Source organism: Camelus ferus, chromosome 4, assembly GCF_009834535.1.
Source record: "Camelus ferus isolate YT-003-E chromosome 4, BCGSAC_Cfer_1.0, whole genome shotgun sequence".
Lineage (NCBI taxonomy): Eukaryota > Metazoa > Chordata > Mammalia > Artiodactyla > Camelidae > Camelus > Camelus ferus.
In genome coordinates this window covers 21,435,553-21,448,573 of record NC_045699.1, presented here as the reverse complement: position 1 = coordinate 21,448,573, position 13,021 = coordinate 21,435,553, and the positions used below count along the sequence as shown (strand labels likewise).

The 13,021-nt window shown below is 42.8% G+C and overlaps 1 protein-coding gene across 15 annotated transcripts in view; it reads left to right on the top strand.

Annotated features, from left to right (window-relative positions):
• Window positions 1-13,021, top strand: part of CCDC171 (coiled-coil domain containing 171) — a 488,107-nt gene that overhangs the window by 359,092 nt on the left and 115,994 nt on the right. Inside the window, exon 30 of one of the 15 annotated variants that reach the window (XM_032477663.1) lies at window positions 5,246-5,614. The exons of the other annotated variants lie outside the window; for them this stretch is intronic. The gene's annotated coding sequence lies outside the window, so the exon portion shown is untranslated. The remainder of the gene's footprint in view (window positions 1-5,245; window positions 5,615-13,021) is intronic. 15 annotated transcript variants of the gene reach the window in all.

The following is a 13,021-nucleotide window of genomic DNA, read 5'->3' as shown; positions in this document are numbered from 1 at the left end:
TGATTAGGACAATTCACACCTAATGGTCCCTTGGCAACTGTTGGTCAATGGTGTGGCCACTGAACTTAAGTTGGCCAAAAAAGACTGAAGGGAAGCATTTTTACTCCACAGTTGGGAGAGGGTTTTTGTCTCTCGCTGACTAAATATGAATAAGGAAAAATGTAGCCCTAGATGCTGTTGATAGCCAGTTTGCAGTCATGAAGGAAGCCAGTTTGAATACAAATGCCAACAAGTGGGAAAGGGCCAAACAGAGAATTTCAGAGCATCAGAGTCTGGGCCACGATGTGCCTAGACTTCCTGATAAGTGAGGTAATACATTTCCTCATTGTTTATACCTCTTATAATCAAACACATTCTAACTGATGTAGCTCCTTAAGAAAATGGGAATCTGGGGGGAGGGTATAGCTCAAGTGGTAGAGCGTATGCTCAGCACTCAAGAGGTCCCAGGTTCAATCCTGGGGACCTCCTCCAAGTGGAAATCAATGAAGAAACCTAATTACCTCCCCATCTGAATACAAACAAAAAAAGAAAAGAAAAGAAAAAGAAAATGGGAATCTTGTGTTCTTGCCAGGTATGATAGAGCTCCAGAGGTGGGCTTGCATGGGGGGAACCCAGGTTTTAAATGGTGAACTGCCAGCTATATTTGTATAATGCACCAGAAATATTTGCTTCTTATTGATTAGCTTTTTTAAACACAAGACAGAAATGCTCACTGAGCCCTCGAATGAATTCTTCTCCACTGATCCAATATTTTATCCCAGATATTCATTTATCTTAATTATAGAGTAGTGCTGATCTCATGATGAGCCAGTCGTATCTTATAAATGATACATAATAAGAACCTTAAAAACCTGTTGTTGACTTTGAAAAGTTGTCTAAATTTTGTTGGAAAACAGAAACATTTAGTTTATATATGACTAAAAAAAGAAGAAATTCTTTATGTTCATTCATTTCAAGATAGCTGCTCTTAAGAAAGGTGTATAGTGTCTTCCTCACAAAAATGTAAATATTCTTCACAGTGAGTCCTATCTCTGGTGGCGCGGAGAACTTGGAGAACAAAGGGTTGTTTCTTTTTTGCTGTTAAATGATTATTTCCAGCATTTCTAATCACATAGCTTATAAGGAAGTGAATTATACATGGTCCAATCTGGTTTGAAGCAGAATAAATTCATTCACATCTTCATGTTAGGTAGGATGGGTTTTTAAGTTTTAGACGTTGTCTCTTTTCTTTTGTGACAGCCTCACTTTAATGCCTTGGGTTTCCTGAATACCAGGTTCCTTTTGGCTGATATAAACTTTCATCATTCTTTCTGACCTGAAGGTGGGGAAATTTGCTTTTTTAGGGCAAAGATGTTCCTAGTTTCATTTCAAGTGATCAATGACTTCTAGTTTTTCTTTTAGTTGAACTTTAGTATCTGTGGTGTATATGCGTGTGTGCACTTGTCTGTATCTGTGTGCTTATGAACACACATGTGTGAGCTTTTTACAAACCAGTAGTAAACAGTTTAGGAGATGTAGTCACGTAGAATGGACTGTGCATCCTTTTCTTGAGTGAGAGATAATAAATCATTCTTCTCAGGTGGAATCTTTTATTTGTGCTTTGGGAATCCATTTTACCGAGAAAGCTTTGGTTTTCCTTTTTGGCTTTGTCTAAGCTGTACTTTAGTAAGTAATTCAAATCAACCTGACATTTATTAGCGGGGACATGGTCCACTCCAATCTCATACTGTTACCATAACAACTTTGCTATGGACTTTCCTATTTGTAAGTATGTGTGTGTCATGGTAATGCTGTGTGGTTGCAGATTTACTATTTGTAAGTCAGTGAAATAAAATCACTATCTACTCCCATGCCACAGTAATTGGTTATGGAGTGTTTTTATTTTGTCATTAAGAGTGATAACCTAAAATCTGAGCAGTTGGTTAGGGTTACCATAATCAAGAATATAAGATATTAGGAATAGGTTATATGCTGAGAATATTCCTGTTTTCTAAGACATTTCATACTCATCATTTTATCCTCACAATAACCATGGGGGTCTAGGAGGGTACATGGGTACAGCGATTATCACTGTTTTATAGTTGAAGAAAATCAAATAAAGCAAAGTAATTTTTCCCAAGGCCACTCAGTTAAAAACTGGCCAGTCCTGGGGTTCAAATTCAGAACTTCTAAATTCTACTCTCTCTTCACCACAGGAAGGAACAAAGGTTGAAACAGTACTCTGAGATCATTCCAAATGTTGCTTGTGTTGTTCTTGACATTGATTTTTTGGGGTAGTCCAAGGAGATTTTAAATAACTCCCTTTGTTGGAAAATGAAACTGTTTATTTTGGTCCTCTGGCTGGCTAGCCAGTTAAACTATTTCTGTGTTGTTGAATACGTCTTAGGACAAGGGTGGGGGTGATTCTAGAAAGGCATAGCTTCACATTCCTTCCTTTCTTAGAGATCCAGAAATTCAGATTCTCTGGAGATGGAACCTCTTTAGGTCCAGGTTTTGAAAGGGTCTTTCAATGTTTTTAGCTCCTCCATGGAGGCGTTAAGAAGTTTCAATGCCCTTTCTGCATCCAAGAAATGCTATTTTATCCTGATAACCATATCTCCTGGAATTCTCTCTGTGATTTCAAAAACTCATTTAGTCAAATTTTTTAGTGTATATGCTGCCTGTGCTCAGCCCCTCCCTTTAGTGATCTCACTGTGTTTTCTGGCTTACAGGGACTGTGCTCAGAAGCAAACAGTTGATTTTGCTGTGATTAGTGATAGACTAAAGAGACTGAAACATTATTTTCTACTTGAGTTACTCTGTTCTTGCAGAATATTCCACTGAGTGAACGTTGAACACAGGTGTTTCCTTTTAAACTTGAATCAATATATTCCAGAATTTGTTCTATTAATATTTGAAATCTGTAAAGAAGGATGCTCAAAATGAAGGCAGTTGCTTAAATCAGGAAGGAATATCTTTGGGGGCATCAGAGGTGGTCTACCAGCCACCCAGCTTGAATGCTGAGAATGACCCCACTGAGCTGGAGGGCAGCCTGTCAGACTGTGCGAAGCAGGAGAAGGAAGGAAGTAGCTTATGTGCTTCTTGTTCTCTTCTCTGTCTACGCTCCCTCCCAAAGTGATTTTGTCCCATTCCAACAGCTTGCTGCATTTTTCAGAGCTTGTTCAGGGAAATAGAAGCCACTCTAAGTATTATAAGCAGTAATGGCTTCAATTCAAAGAATTAGAGGCTTACAAAACTGCTGGAACGGCTGGGGAGCTAAGTTCAAGGAAACTCCCACTGCTGAGCTCAGCTCCCTCCAGATTGGTGTGGGTAATTCTCAAAAGCTTGTCCGGAAGTCACTATGAATTTCAAGCCTCCAGGAAGCCTACACCACCGGCCTCCAACTCTGGAGCAGGTGACTCTCTAGAGCTTGACTGGAAACCCCAGCATCTGCTGACTGACCACGTGTCTGCTGGGAAATCTAGCTGGAGAACTCTGGCTTCCAGACTTTGTGCAAGGGCCTCTGAAAGGCCGATTCTCACCCACAACCATACAGGGGAAGATTTCTGAAAATGTGTTTCCAGGCTCCTCCCCTCTGATGCAGAGGGTGGTGTAGTGGGAGGTGGTGTTGATGCTGAGTTAGCTGACAACCAAAGAGGTTGCTTGTATCCATTTTAAAGACCTCTTTTCAATCCTCACCACATGAAAAACACCATAAGCCAATCATGGGTCCAAGACTTCATGATCCCAAATGTGAATGAATTTGATCATCTTTATCCTCTTAAAAATTACTCTTTTAGCAAAAAAGTAGGGAAGTAAAAAGGAAGAGAGAAGGAAACCAATGATGGCCTCATTTTAGCCTACCTTTCTGTCCCCAAAGCAAACAACTTCACTCATCCAGCTTGCGTGAAGGTAATTTTTTAAGAAATTCATGAGTCATTCCAGTTACTCCCTGAGTCTTTACCAAGTCTGATTGAATTTCACATATTGGCTCAGAGTTGTCTGCTCTAACATGAGGAGAGAGACTCCTCAATCAACAGTTCCCGAAATGTCTAATGCAGTGAAGCACTTCTTGTGTGTTAATACAATGAAGGAAAACACCTTTCCTTTTAAAAGTAGAAGAAGATAGTCAGGGAAATAGAAATAGTAATTCTTGTAAAGCAGAGAATCGTCTCCTGGTTCTTCCCTCCAGCTATTTCTTTTTTTTAATCCCCATTTCATCATGTACTTTTTCTCTAATCCCTCTTTCTCTCCTCACACCATTTGTTCCATCAGCTCTTCCTTTTCTTTGTTTTTCCAAGGAGCCTTGGCCATAGTCAGTGGTGGTCACCCCCACCTCAGGAACACTGATTGTGTTAACATAAATCATTTGTGGATAACATAGGATCGCTGACTGCTAGGGCCAGTAGGTCTTGGAATGTGTTCTCCTGCCAAAGCCCCTCCTCTCTCCCACAGACATTTTCATCACTGGATTTCAAAGTCAGATAATGCACAAGAAGGAGTAAGAGCCATTTTCTTTTCAGCATACCTTCCTCCCACCGAAACTCACCCTGGTACCCAATGGGAAAGAAATTAGATAATTAGGATTCTTTTTCCTTAGAAAATTTGCAAGACGAAGCCCAAGAGACAGAGCATGCCAGATGTTGTGGAGAGCACGATTGCTCAGTCCCTTCAGCCACACATGCTGAAGTCATGAAGTCAGGAAACCTGACTCAGGAGTCGCCATCCAGTGGGGGCTGACGAAGCACCAAATGGTCCCAGAGAACTGGTAACCCAGCCAATCCCTGGAACACAGGCCTGGTCTGAGGGTGTTCCTGGGCAGAGGTCAGTGGGAGAGAGACTGAAGGGTAGGGACCACTTCATCATGTTCTGGGAAACCCTGAAAGATCAGGTCAGTTCCAGGGTCAGGATAAACTGTAGTATCCCTGCACTTGCCAGGGGAGCCCCGTCGATGCTGTTGATGAATGCTGAGCGCCTGGAGTCGACACTGGGTCACAGTGCAGGGCCTTGGATGCATATGCCCAACACGAATGAGATAGGTTGTCCTGTAAGTTTAAATGAGAGAAAGTGTGAAAGCACATACTTCCATGTTTTTCTATTACAGCTTTACCTTTAATAAATTACAATGTGAGACAGTCATCACTTTCTGTAAAAATGAGCAAGAACATAAGCGTGAATAAGGTCTTGAATACAAGTTCTAGACTCAACTTGCTCCTCCGTAAGCCCAGTTACCATCTGTTCCCACTCTGTCCTGTTATTGTTCCAGGTTGAAGTGGTGTACATATTTATACCAGGCTTTTATGGATTCCGAAGCCTTGAGCACCACTCTCATGTTCTCCAGCCTTGGCTCAAGTTGGCAAAGCAAACAGGATCCTCCTCTTCGGCCGTGCTAGTCAGCTCTGGGACTGGCCCCGGCTGCCTCTGCTTCCCTGGAGACCAGAGCACCTTTCTGGACTCACACGGAGAGACCTTCCCCAATCATGGAGTCCTGTAATCACACTGCCTGGTGCTCTGGTTCTCAAATGAGTTCACAGAACATTCACCAGGGAACTTATTACAGATGCAAATTCCAGGCGGCCAGCCCCAAAGATCTAGGTGGGCCACTGCAGACTACGGCATCCTTCAGAAGGCCCAGGTGAGTCTGATGGAGCTGCTGAGAACTGCCGCCCTGCCTGGGACAGCTGCATTAGGAACCTCTTCTTGCAGCGATGCCTCTTCCTGCCTCCTTTGGTTCCCCCACCCCCTGGGCAGGTGCAGACATTTGTTCTTTGCTGTATGTCAGAGTGTTTTACAACTAGCTTTCTGCAGAACAGTAAAAAACAAAAGAGTTCAACATAGCCAAACGACTTTTCACGGAGCAGTAAAGTGATTTCCTCCCCGGCTCTGCTCTGAAGCGGATCTGAGAAGCTCTGTTCACTCTGGACCTTTCTGCAAGTTTACCTGGGCCCACTTCAGATTCACCGTGCAAGAGACCTGGACTGCCGGGCCCCAGGTCCATCACACTGGTTTATTTCAGGCCTGCGTCCCCAGGGGTGGCCCCCGTCTAGCTGGGTAGCAGAGCCTCGTGCCCGGCACTGCCTGGTGGCCTTCCGAGCTCCGCAAGCTGGGTGGTCCGCGTGCTGGCAGTGCTCAAGGCTGCAGGAGTTCCCAGCCCCCTCTGGGGGACATGACGAATGGCCGCGCTGACAAACCGTGGTCTGCTTTCCATCTCTGAGCCATGCACGGTTTCGCTTTCAAAGCAGGAAAACAAACCACGGGAACCAGACACAACACATGCAGGCCACAAATGATACAGCCATGTTCTCCTCTCGAGTGAGGGACCTGCAAAGGTAAAAGAAAAACAGCTCTGTTAGAATTCTTTGATGAAGAGCGAATACAGAAAACTCCACCAGGGCTTGTCCCAAGACCTCCTGCACCCTCCCTCGCCAGCCCTTTTCCAGGACCAGGCTGAGATTCAGTCCTCTCTGGTGAGCAGACCGACCTGAGATTGGGCTTTTTCTGGGCTTGCCAATAGGGCTCCAGCCCTGCCGCTTCCCAGGCGGCTGTGGAGGAGAATTTGGGAGGCCATGCTGGGCTCTCAGTCTGCCTGCACCCACCAGCTCCGTGTCTGTCGGATATATTCATATAGTGCCACTAAAATCTCTTTTGAAGAAAAGACTGCAGGTAAAGGATGTTCGAAGTATTCTAATCTACTCTGATCTCATGCTTTTTAATGGGTGGTTCCAATGAAAAGAGAAAAGAAGAACAATTTTACAAGAAGGGCATTGATTTCTCTGTGCCTCTTCTCTCTTATGTTGCCCCCCATTTCCCTCTTTCACTCTCTGTTCCTTCCTTTAGGGAGTGCATGGTAACATAAGGCTGAATTATCAAGAGCCAGAAAAAAAACTAGCGAAGAATTTTGTCTCTAGATTGTGAATGACAAGAGATCATGTTAGCTAACCGATAAAATAACTGGTTCCTCTGCCACAGCCTCTCGCAGTCAGCAGACAGGCCTCTGTGATGCATGGGTCCTGCCTGCCACACTAGTTGATGGACATAGAGCCTGTACTCTCTGTGTGTCTACAGCAGCATAGGAAGTATCACAGATAACTTGGGGTGGCTGCCTCTTAATAATGGTTCACCTTCCATGCCCACCCCCCACAGAGGAATGCTTCCCACTGGCCATGTGTGCAATACGTGACTTTGTTCCCCTAGCCGTTTATAACTGAGCCAGTCTGGGCCAAAGAATTCCTTCCCTTCATAGTGTAGTGGTTAAGAGCATGGAGTCATGCTAGTGCAGGAGGTGCTGTAAGAAGTAGGGCTATAAGCATTGTGGGTAGACAGGACATTAGCAAAGCAGGGAGGCATAAATGAATAGAGTGCATGGTAGGCTGGAGGGGGCACTGGGAAAGAAGGATGGGGTCCCTGTTGTGTTAGGTTAAAGCATTTGGGATATTCTCTTAGGCAATTGGCAGACAACTGGAGGTACCTAAGGTAAGGAAGGAAATGATCAAATCTAAGTATTACAAAGCTAACTCTAGTGGCTCAGTGGAACATGGGTAGGGAGCGGAGAGATGGTTAGGGGAGTCTCTCTCAAATGGCTCATTTGTTCAGTTATTCAGGAAAAACCTGTATGGAGTACTCATTGTGTCTCAGAGAGTGGATAAGAGCTTAAACTGTGGTGGTCATTGAAAAAAGAAGGAGAAAGATTCACAGCACAGATCCAACAAGGCTTGATGACTGATACTGTGGGTGTGAGGGAGGGGCAGGACTCAGGGGTTACTGAGACCACAAAGGTACTGATAGGGCACTATTCCAAAAGGGACATGAAGGAGGAGGAGCTCTTTGGGATAGGGGTAGGGAAGTGGTCAGGATGTGTATGGAGATGAGTTTCCTCCCTAAGCATTTAGACTATCCTAACAGAGGATTTTCTGGAGGTTTAGCATCAGTCCACACCTTTTCCAAAACTAATGTGAAAGCAAAGAAGTGTATTTTATGATGATGTGAAACAATCAGTACATGCTAACAGGGAGGTTATGAAGGAAACAAATTATTAAAAAAGAGTATGATCCCAGTTCTAATTTGAAAAGCCTTTCAGGAGTAGTTGTGCCTCTTACAGACTGATACCAGGGCCAGGACACAGTTACTCTCAGTGAGGGTGGGCTTCTTTGGAGAACTTAGATAAACATTTGGGCCTGTGGAAAATTACTGGCCAAACTTCTGTGGGGAAGGATGCTCAGGGGAATGAGGAAGGAGCAGAAAATCTTATTTTCTGCCAGTTTTCTCCCCTTTTTCACTCATTCTTTTAGAATGTTCCTCAGAGGTGGTCTCCAAAGCTTCGGAAATCCACACTTGGCCCTCTCTCTCTCTCTTTTATATATATCTATCTATATAGGTATAGATAGATACACACACACACACACACACACACACACACACACACACACCACATGAACGTGTGTGTTGAAATGTGGACAACCCTGACTTACTAGGGTATTTTTTTCTGCATCACTTACTTCCCCATAGAAGTGTTAGAAAGATGGAGTGAGGGGTGGGAATAGTAGAAAGAGCAGGGCTTTGGTCCAGACAAACCTGGTGTCAAATTCTGCCTGATATGACCCTGGGCAGGACACTAAGCTTCTCTGGGCCTCTGTTTCTTTAAAACTTCATAGGACTGTTTCCGTTTTGGAGATGATGTCTCTAAACTATCTAGTGCTTAGTAAGCGTTTGACAACTGTGAGAATGAAGTTGGTACCCTGTGACTATCCACTGTGCGGTTTTCTTGTTTCATTGTTCCTCATAGTAAATAATGGTCCTGGCATATCTGCCAACAGGTAAAATTCTCTGGAAACAAAACTTTAGCAAATATCAGTGTGGAATTTATTCATGTTTTAGTTAATTACTTGGGGGGCATTTAATGAAAGAATGAATTATTAAGTGAGAACATTGATTGTTCCCTGTGTATGGCAAGATCTCCTGTGTATGCTTAAAATAGCTCCATTAAATGTAGAGCAGGCCATAGAAAATTAAAGAAAGAAAGGGAAATGGAATGAGGATGAAACACACAATTTAGCCAGTGAGTCTGCATAAAATGGCAGCCACGCCCTGATTATCTAGAATTCTGGTGACTGCTGGGTTTGTGAGCCAGGACAAGGCAAGCTCTTTTTGGTGTCTGTGTCCCTCCAGACCCTCTACCTTACTTCACCCTGCTCTGGGCCCTGGAAGCCTTGCTCCTTGGCTTCTTGATGGGTTTGTCTAATGGGAAACACTTACAGGGCGTGGGGGTTAGCAATGAGAGAAGGTTGGAGGTATTTATCCTGGTTCTCTCTATTGAGGCTATTGTCCCTCTCCAATAGGGTCTCTCTCTCTCTCTGGCACCCTCCTTCCAGGTTCTAGAAGCTAAGCTCGGGGTTCCTTCCCCCATCCCTTTGGGCCTAGAGGTGGTAACAGCTCCCTTGTCCTTAGACCCAGGGTACTGCATCATCCCTTGTGTGGTGCACCCTGCCCACACTTTACAGTCCTTTGATTAAACCTTCCTAGAGTTTTTTGAATTTGAGTGTGCCATCTGTTTCCTGCTGGCCAGTTAGTAGTGATACCAGCCAAGTCTCACTGGTACTGAAGACTGAGAAAACTGGAGGAAAGGGGCAAAAAAAAGAAAACAAAATCAGAAAGAAGTGAGGGTCTGATGACAATGGAGAACATCACTGGATGACAGAGGAATAGAGAAAGCAAGAAATAAATTGAGGTCACACCAACAGAACAGAAAAGTGATGTGTGGGGCAAAGAGATGAAATAGCAACCTCGCAGTTTGGGACCACCCACCACACTTGGACTCACTAGCCCTTGAGAACCTCCAAAGTGCCAAGGTAAAGCCATGCAGGGTGGTCCACACAGGTGGGCTGGAGTGCTTACTACAAGGGTAAATTAAGTTGCACTTAAGGCAATAACTTCTGAGTGCTTCACTGTGTTAAGACAGAGTCTAGGAGTTGATGGTTACAACTTATGTAATCTAGCATCTTGAGCTAAATCTGTATTATATTCCATATATTCCAAAAGGGAAAGCAATATTTGTTGATGGCCTACTCCTTGCCAGAAGAGGTGTATTGTAATCCTCATAGCTACTGAAAGTAGAACGGCATTGTCCCCATTTTATAGGTGAGGAAGTACCTTGAATGAAGTTAAGTGACTGGCCTGAAGCGGCACAGCTGGTGTGTTTTAGAGTTGGGAGCTGAACACAGCTTTTCTTTCCTTACTTTCCTTTCTTTCCTTCCTTCCTTCTTCCTTCCTTCCTTCCTTCCTTCCTTCCTTCCTTCCTTCCTCCCTCCCTCCCTCCCTCCCTCTTTCTTTCTTTCTTTCTTTTTCTTTCTTTCTTTACATTTTTTATTGAGTTATAGTCATTTTACAATGTTGTGTCAAATTGCAGTGCAGAGCACAATTTTTCAGTTATACATGAACATACACATATTCATTGTCACATTTTTTTTCCTCTGTGAGCTACCACAAGATCTTGTATATATTCCCCTGTGCTATACAGTATAATCTTGTTTATCTATTCTACATATGCTTGTCAGTATCTACAAATTTTGAACTCCCAGTCTGTCCCTTCCCACCCTTGGCAACCACAAGTTTGTATTCTATGTCTATGAGTCTGTTTCTGTTTTGGATTTTTTTTTTTTTTTTAGAGTCCACATATGAGCGATCTCATATGGTATTTTTCTTTCTCTTTCTGGCTTACTTCACTTAGAATGACATTCTCCAGGGACATCCATATTGCTGCAAATGGCGTTACATTGTTCGGTTTTTATGGCTGAATAGTATTCCATTGTATAAATATACCACCTCTTCTTTACCCAGTCATCTGTTGATGGACATTTAGGCTGTTTCCATGTCTTGGCTATTGTAAATAGTGCTGCTATAACATTGGGCTGCAGGTGTCTTTTTGAAGTAGGGTTCCTTCTGGATATATGCTGAGGAGCGGGATTACTGGGTCATATGGTAAGTCTATTCCTAGTCTTTAGAGGAATGTCCATATTGTTTTCCACAGTGGTTGCATCAAACTGCATTTCCACCAGCAGTGTAGGAGGGTTCCCCTTTCTCCACAGCCTCTCCAGCATTTGTCATTTGTGAACTTTTGAATGATGGCCATTCTGGCTGATGTGAGGTGATAGCTCTTTGTAGTTTTGATTTGCATTTCTCTAATAATTGGTGATATTGAGCATTTTTTCATGTGCCTATTGATAATTTGTATTTCTTCCTTGGAGAATTGCTTGTTTAGGTCTTTTGCCCATTTTTGGATTGGGTTGTTTGGTTTTTTCTTATTAAGTCATATGGGCTGCTTATATATTCTGGAGATCAAGCCTTTGTCAGTTTCACCATTTGCAGAAATTTTCTCCCATTCTGTAGGTTGTCATTTTGTTTTGCTTATGATTTCCTGTGCTGTGCAGAAGCTTATAAGTTTCACTAGGTCCCATTTGTTTATTCTTGCTTTTATTTCTATTGCTTGGGTAGACTGCCCTAGGAGGTGTATATGTATATGAGATGTATATGAGTTAATGTTTTGCCTATGTTTTCTTTTAGGAGGTTTATTGTATCTTGTCTTATGTTTAAGTCTTTGATCCATTTTGAGTTGATTTTTGTGTATGGCATAAGGGAGTGTTCTATCTTCATTGATTTACATGCTGCTGTCCAGTTTTCCCAACACCATTTATTGAAGAGACTGTCTTTATTCCATTGTATATTCTTGCCTCCTTTGTCGAAGATCAGTTGACCAAAAATTTGTGGGTTCATTTCTGGGCTCTGTATTCTGTTCCATTGGTCTATATGTCTGTTTTTGTACCAATACCATGCTGTCTTGATGACTGTAGCTCTATAGTATTGTCTGAAGTCTGGGAGAGTTATTTCTCCAGCCTCTTTCTTTCTCTTCAGTGATGCTTTGGCAATTCTAAGTCTTTTGTGGTTCCATATAAATTTTATTATGATTTGTTCTGGTTTTGGCTTTTCTGATTTCACTGAGCAACTACACTATCTGTCTCAAAAATGATGAATCCTTACCCAGAGTGATCCATGAACATTTCCAGTAGTTGAAGGCCTGACTGTACACTTCTGTGCTCTGCTTGAGACTCATGGATGTGAACGAGTGGATCTCACTTTGTGGCCCTGATCTGTGTTATCAGTGAGAAGCCAGAAATAGAACAATGTTGAGCTGTAAAAGTAGCTCTTAAGAGACAGGGACAGAGACAGAGAGACAGAGAAGCTTCCCCTCCTTTGTACCTGGTGCGTTGTGCTCTAGATGGTTAGCCCTGAGTTTGTATGAGTCAGTTACACACTAGGACATGTTTATATGGGGCTAGCAGTTGGAATTGCCTGCTGTGAGAAATGAGGAGAAAGAAACTCTTTACAGGAAAGAGACACAAAAACAGTCAGCCTAGGTTTTCTAACCAAGCATACACTGCAGTGCAATCCAGCAGTTACTGAAAGCACACAGAATGCAGTCCAAATTAGAGCTTGGCTATCTTTGAGCTGTGTGACTTTGCATTAGTTAATCCACAACTCTGAGCCTTTCCTTTCCTAATTAATACAATGGGGCTAATGTTATTATCCTAACTTACAGGGTAATTTTGAAGATTAAGTTATATTTAAGCATAATATAGTGCTTGAAATGTAGTGGATTAAAATAAATGATCCCTATTGTCATCATCACCATCACCAAGGACTTCACAGCCTGATTGGAAAGATATGTGACTAAGAATTGCTATTTAGAAAAAATATATTCATTCTGAACAGTGTTTCTCAAAAGGAGAACAAGAAAGCTGGCTTTGGTCCATACCCATGAGTGTTGGGACAAGCCACTTAAATTCCCCCAGCCTCAACTATGGCATATGTAAAACGGGACTCATGTGTCAGCTTTCCAGAATATTGTGTTAATGACAAGATGAAATGGAACCTAGCACCTTAGAACATGGAATTACAAGGGAGTAAAAGCTCCTTACTTGTAACACCACTTGTCAAGTTTTTGCCACCTTTGGATTGCTGTCTCAGTGATGTGCATTCCAGAACCAACATT